The sequence below is a fragment of the Pelobates fuscus genome, chromosome 4, assembly GCF_036172605.1.
Source record: "Pelobates fuscus isolate aPelFus1 chromosome 4, aPelFus1.pri, whole genome shotgun sequence".
Classification (NCBI taxonomy): domain Eukaryota; kingdom Metazoa; phylum Chordata; class Amphibia; order Anura; family Pelobatidae; genus Pelobates; species Pelobates fuscus.
In genome coordinates this window covers 256,779,729-256,787,228 of record NC_086320.1, presented here as the reverse complement: position 1 = coordinate 256,787,228, position 7,500 = coordinate 256,779,729, and positions in this window count along the sequence as shown.

Below are 7,500 nucleotides of genomic sequence, written 5' to 3'. Positions count from 1 at the left end.
GCGTGTGCACCCTCCTACGCCAATCTCCATCTGGGCTGGTGGGAGTCGCAAATTATGAAATCGGATACCCTCCTAACATACATACCTAAAATACACACATGGCTTAGGTATATAGACGATGTCTTTGTTGTCTGGCTGGGCACAGAGGATGAATTCAACGAGTTCGTCTCCCTCCTGAATATCAACGAGGAGAACCTTAAATTCACAGCAGAATTTGGGGGGCAATCACTAAACTTCTTGGACATAACCATCTCTATTAACACTAATGGCTCTCTGAAAACAACTCTCTATAAGAAGCCAACTGCATCTAATGCACTCTTGAGATGGGACAGCTATCACCCGAGGCCTCTGAAGCAGGGCATACCAGTTGGGCAATACCTAAGGGTACGCAGAAATTGTACAGATCTATCGGATTTTAAAATAAAAGCAGCCCTACTAAGGCAACAATTCCGAGAGAAAGGTTACCCGAATAAATGTCTGAAAAAGGCATATAGACGAGCCCTGGAAATGGATAGAGAGGACCTTATCCTAGACCAACCGAAACATACACCATCTAATACATTCATTCGTATGATTGGTACTTTTGACACAGGTTGGAACACAGTGAAGAACTCTATTGAGAAATTCTGGCCCATCCTTTTGAAGGATGTCCACTTGAAAGACGTCCTCAGCTCTAAAGCAACCATCACAGCGCGTAGAGGCAAAAACCTCCGCGATATGCTAGTACCAAGCCATTTTTCAATCAAACAGAGTAAAACAACATGGTTAGGACGCAATCCCCCATGTGGCTCTTTCGGGTGCGGCAGATGTGTCGCGTGCAAATATATCTTACGCGATTCAAAGAAAATCCAAGATAGTGACGGACAACAAGAGTTTGAGATTACCCATTTTTTCAACTGCAACACAGCTGGTTTGGTATACCTTCTAGTTTGTAGTTGCAGTATGCTATATGTGGGTAAAACCTTCAGACCTTTCAAGGAACGGATAAAAGAGCACGTAAGGTCCCCAAAAAACCGCATGGAAACCCCAATCTCCAGACATCTGAAGAATTTTCATGAAGGTGTCTCGAGTGGGATTAGGTTTTGCGGATTGGAATGGGTAAAACGCGATCAGAGACGAGGCGATTTTGACAAGCTCTTACGCCAAAAGGAGTGTAGGTGGATCTATAAACTCAAGACTCTGAGCCCAAAAGGCTTGAATGAAGGCTTTTCATTCTCCCCTTATATATAACCATCTACACAAGATCCATTTACCTCCAATTCTGTGACCTCTCTAATCATGCAACACATATATGTAAAACATCACCTCTCCAGCCAACATAATTAATGATAAAAATAATAGAAAATGAATGGCACCATTCTGTTTAAGAATAAACCTTCACCTGTATATATTGTCAATTTGTAATTATAATAACTTTTTGATTTGTATATAATAATTTTATACTATGTATACCCTATACCTGGCACAGGTTGAAAATACTAAGATAATGACAAGTAGATAGGTAGATCTTTGTACACTTGGGTCCATCACTGAAAAATGATTCAAGTAAGTTCTGGCCAAATCTACCATGCTAGTCAACGTATGTAAATGAATGATAAAATAAATGTAAAGTTATCTTTTATTTTTTATTTTTGAACTTCAGTAAACTTACCAGTAATAGTGAGCGCTAATTCAAAGGTACATTTACACACATCAGCATTCCACTAGAGTGACTGCCCTGGTAAACGGAAGCCCTCTGATGAATCCTATTGGGAATAGATATAGCGATCTAACCTTTTTATTTAGATCGGGATAACTACAATATATATTCCCCTATAAAACAAGCGGATCGACTCTTAGAACTAACCCCCCAGAAAGATCGGGAGTCAGTTCAGCTATCTCGCTATCTTCTTAGGACAAATCTAGTGGTGACTGAATGTTGGAACCGAGTCTCTAAAATCTAGGACTATGTGCAGCTATTAGACACTGCGCGCGCACATCACAAAGCGACGTATGTCACCATGGTGACCGCCAACGCAACTGATAGGTTGGAGACTCTTGTTTCCCTAATGAATGAACCTTTGAGCAATGAGTACGCATATCGAGATGTAACCCCGCCCCCGGTCAGCCTGCAACCATGCCAATTGGAAGACACGGGTAGGAGGGCGGGATCTGCCTCGGTATATATTCATTTCCTCTCAGCTGTGCCAGTAGCTCTTGAGAAAGGCGTGTGAGCACGCCGAAACGCGCGTCGAGCGTTTTGCCGTATTTTGTTTTTTAATACTGGGGGATGCATTTGGCTAACTTAATAATGGGGGAAGTCTGCTAATGTTTTGGACTGGGGGACTAGGCTTCGACCAGAGTGATAAGCAATCTCTCAATCAGCAACAGCAATATCCAGTCCTGGCAGTGGATTGTACTAGGGGGCTTTGCAGTTTATGCCTTTATATATATATTTAGACGACCTTTGAGGCAGTCTATACCTCCTTAGTCAGTCAGACAGTGGGGATTATCTAACGCTAGGCTGCCTCGAAGCAGCAGTCTATTAAAATCAAATATACTCATGAGTCAGACCGGAGGGTGAGGATATCATAGCTAGCTGGAATACTTATTTGCACAATTTAGCGGCAGGCTGCCTCGAAGCAGCAGTTTAACTAAGTGTATATAAACACTGGACCGGCTGTGTTACATACCTTCCACCGTTGTACATATGTATATATACTTTAATTGCCAACGCTATCGCTGACCTCCTTGGGGGAGAATGTATATAGATGTGCTTCATATAAGCTGTCCAGGCATACCCTGTAGCATCAGCTGCTCAGCAGGGTTCACAAACTGTGTTTCGATCTAAACAACTATAAAGGCTAGTGGGGACTAGGTTACTCCTCTACCATCCGGAGGCTACTAGACAAAACATGAAGTCTGCCTCTGAGATACTCTATACCTGACTAAATTCGATACCAAGGCTCCTATTTTGTACCCATTAGAGATATATATAAACTAATGGATTCTGACTCCTGTCCCCATTGACTGAACAGTTCCGTACGCACTACCATACTGTTGTATACTTAGAGTAGCATTTCTGGGCGGACACGTCCACACAGAGATTCTGTGTGTCCGTTCTCAATTATATGTATCTCTAAACATAGTCTAAAAATAGGAACTGTCATTCTAAGTTTAAAAAGCCAGGATATCTACTAAACCCTACGTGCATGTAAGGGTGAGGGGGTTATAAATATCTGATTGAATATAGATCATACTGTATACCGCATCTACTTAATACTATATCTCAGATATCCCTCTCTACTAACTCTACTGCTACTGGGCAATATCCAATATCGCATCCACCCAGTTTTTAATTCACTTCTAGTTTACACGAGTGTTTCACCATCACTATGTGTCTGTTTTGTCCGCAAGCGGCTTAATAAAGGGTATATCCCACAATTATTTTTACCTTATATTTAGAGATATCATCTAGTGGAATAGACACCCTACTGTTTCGGCTGTAGTTGTGTTACTGTTCCACTTTAGTCTTTTCTCTCTCCTAGTGTTTGGGGTTCATGCCCCTTGATATCTCTGTAACCCCTCAGGAATCTAGGTGTGGATTTGACCCGCTCCATAGTATTCCTCTCTTCTCTCTATATTGAATTTTAGGTTTCAGTACCTGGGTTACAAAATCAAAAATCAACAATTTTACTAAAACAATGGCAGGTTTCCTGTCAAACAAACAGGACTTCAATATTTGGTGTAAGGACGCGGATAATGTGTTCTCTAATGAAAACCTTGAAAGAGGCCAGACATCGACTGATATCTATTACTCATTTAATTCAGTTACCAAGCTATACAAACAACAAATAAAAACATGTTGGGAGATTTCTTCACTAGATAATTATATAAAAAAAGAAATGATCCCTAGGGGTCTTAGAGTACGCAATATTCCAACAACCTACAATGAAAACCCTGAGTTCACTAAACAGTGGGAACTAGCAGCCGGAACGTGCTCTATGAAATTCATGGAGATAATCTGTACTTTTGAAAAAGAGAAATTAGGCAATGTGAATCAGAAACTAGACGAAGAAATTGACAAGCTTAATCAGTTCAAAACTGAACTGAATTTCGTAACTCTAGAAAGTAAACTCAAGAACAATCTTGATAGATATCAAGAATCCATCAAAACCAGAAAACACCATAAATTCATGAGGGACCTTAACGACTACCAATCGGGTAATGTGTACAGATTCCCAAATCGACGTCTGAGAACCAACTCTGAGAATAATCTGACGTCAGACTATGACTCTTCTGATACAGACTCCAATACACAACAGACATCTGTAGATTCACAACAAACCACCTCAACCCCCAACCCCAATAACCCCCGAGGCATCCTGAAGAAAGGCGTTAATTTTTTAGAGTTGGGTCAACAAGAGGACACCCCCAACTACCAAACACGCTATCAATTCAGGAACCAGAGCAGGGGGGGAGGAGGGAGGGGAAGAGGGAGGACACGCAGGAGACGCTACTAATTAGAAACGTAAAGACCCCACCAACCCCATCACAAAAACAACATGTGATAAATCTGTCCACATTTGAGCTGAATGTATATCACATTAGGGTTCTGGAGAGGGGATTGTCATTTGTACCAACGCCCGTTTTCGACAAATTTACTTGGATCAAGGATCTACATTTATTCGTACGTAAACTAGCCTTACACAAATATCACATTATCAACGAAGAGAAAAAAGCAAGAGCCTATGGTCTATCTTGTAAAGACCTAGCACTGGTGAACACACTAGTATCTCTTTTGGACGAAAATGATGTCCAGCTACATACCGACTATACCAAATTGAAACCAAAGAGCCGATTCACTCCAAACTTCTCTAGCTTCAGGAACCTGGATTTGTTCTTAGAAGCAGTGAAGAGTGAAATCGAAGGTATAGATAGCAGTATCTTTGAATCCTTCCCCAATGACAATCTCTCCAGAACTGAATACACAGCTCTGAAGTCACTGAAAGAAAATGACCAGCTGGTTATTAAACCAGCGGACAAGGGGGGCAATGTGGTGGTCATGAATACATCTGATTATGAAAACATGGTGCAGAAAGTGTTGGGAAATGATGACACATATAACCTGCTGAAAACCGACCCTACAAATCTCTTTCTGTCTAAATACAAGGAGATACTGGATGAGGGCCGCAGTGGGGGGTTGCTATCCGGGGACGAATATGCATTCATTCTGAACCGTTGTCCCAGGATAGCAACCTTCTACTGCCTGCCCAAAATCCATAAAAACACTCAATGTCCACCGGGCCGTCCTATCGTTTCCGGTGTTGACAATTTAACACAGAATGGTAGCTTATACATCGAGAAAATACTAAGACCTTTTGTGGAACAACTCCCCTCGTATATCAGGGACACAAAACAGGCATTATCACTATTCTCGAATTTACAACTACCCAGCTCAGCAAGACTATGTAGCCTTGACGTTGAGGCATTGTACTCTTCAATCCCCCATGAACGAGGCATCGAGCACACAAAATACTTTCTAGATCAGAGAGGCCCAATTCATACCCTACATACAAGATTTGTATTGAAACTATTAAGGTATATCTTGTCCCACAACTACTTTTTGTTTCACGATAAATTCTTCCATCAAATAAGGGGGACAGCGATGGGCACGGCGTGTGCACCCTCCTACGCCAATCTCCATCTGGGCTGGTGGGAGTCGCAAATTATGAAATCGGATACCCTCCTAACATACATACCTAAAATACACACATGGCTTAGGTATATAGACGATGTCTTTGTTGTCTGGCTGGGCACAGAGGATGAATTCAACGAGTTCGTCTCCCTCCTGAATATCAACGAGGAGAACCTTAAATTCACAGCAGAATTTGGGGGGCAATCACTAAACTTCTTGGACATAACCATCTCTATTAACACTAATGGCTCTCTGAAAACAACTCTCTATAAGAAGCCAACTGCATCTAATGCACTCTTGAGATGGGACAGCTATCACCCGAGGCCTCTGAAGCAGGGCATACCAGTTGGGCAATACCTAAGGGTACGCAGAAATTGTACAGATCTATCGGATTTTAAAATAAAAGCAGCCCTACTAAGGCAACAATTCCGAGAGAAAGGTTACCCGAATAAATGTCTGAAAAAGGCATATAGACGAGCCCTGGAAATGGATAGAGAGGACCTTATCCTAGACCAACCGAAACATACACCATCTAATACATTCATTCGTATGATTGGTACTTTTGACACAGGTTGGAACACAGTGAAGAACTCTATTGAGAAATTCTGGCCCATCCTTTTGAAGGATGTCCACTTGAAAGACGTCCTCAGCTCTAAAGCAACCATCACAGCGCGTAGAGGCAAAAACCTCCGCGATATGCTAGTACCAAGCCATTTTTCAATCAAACAGAGTAAAACAACATGGTTAGGACGCAATCCCCCATGTGGCTCTTTCGGGTGCGGCAGATGTGTCGCGTGCAAATATATCTTACGCGATTCAAAGAAAATCCAAGATAGTGACGGACAACAAGAGTTTGAGATTACCCATTTTTTCAACTGCAACACAGCTGGTTTGGTATACCTTCTAGTTTGTAGTTGCAGTATGCTATATGTGGGTAAAACCTTCAGACCTTTCAAGGAACGGATAAAAGAGCACGTAAGGTCCCCAAAAAACCGCATGGAAACCCCAATCTCCAGACATCTGAAGAATTTTCATGAAGGTGTCTCGAGTGGGATTAGGTTTTGCGGATTGGAATGGGTAAAACGCGATCAGAGACGAGGCGATTTTGACAAGCTCTTACGCCAAAAGGAGTGTAGGTGGATCTATAAACTCAAGACTCTGAGCCCAAAAGGCTTGAATGAAGGCTTTTCATTCTCCCCTTATATATAACCATCTACACAAGATCCATTTACCTCCAATTCTGTGACCTCTCTAATCATGCAACACATATATGTAAAACATCACCTCTCCAGCCAACATAATTAATGATAAAAATAATAGAAAATGAATGGCACCATTCTGTTTAAGAATAAACCTTCACCTGTATATATTGTCAATTTGTAATTATAATAACTTTTTGATTTGTATATAATAATTTTATACTATGTATACCCTATACCTGGCACAGGTTGAAAATACTAAGATAATGACAAGTAGATAGGTAGATCTTTGTACACTTGGGTCCATCACTGAAAAATGATTCAAGTAAGTTCTGGCCAAATCTACCATGCTAGTCAACGTATGTAAATGAATGATAAAATAAATGTAAAGTTATCTTTTATTTTTTATTTTTGAACTTCAGTAAACTTACCAGTAATAGTGAGCGCTAATTCAAAGGTACATTTACACACATCAGCATTCCACTAGAGTGACTGCCCTGGTAAACGGAAGCCCTCTGATGAATCCTATTGGGAATAGATATAGCGATCTAACCTTTTTATTTAGATCGGGATAACTACAATATATATTCCCCTATAAAACAAGCGGATCGACTCTTAGAACTA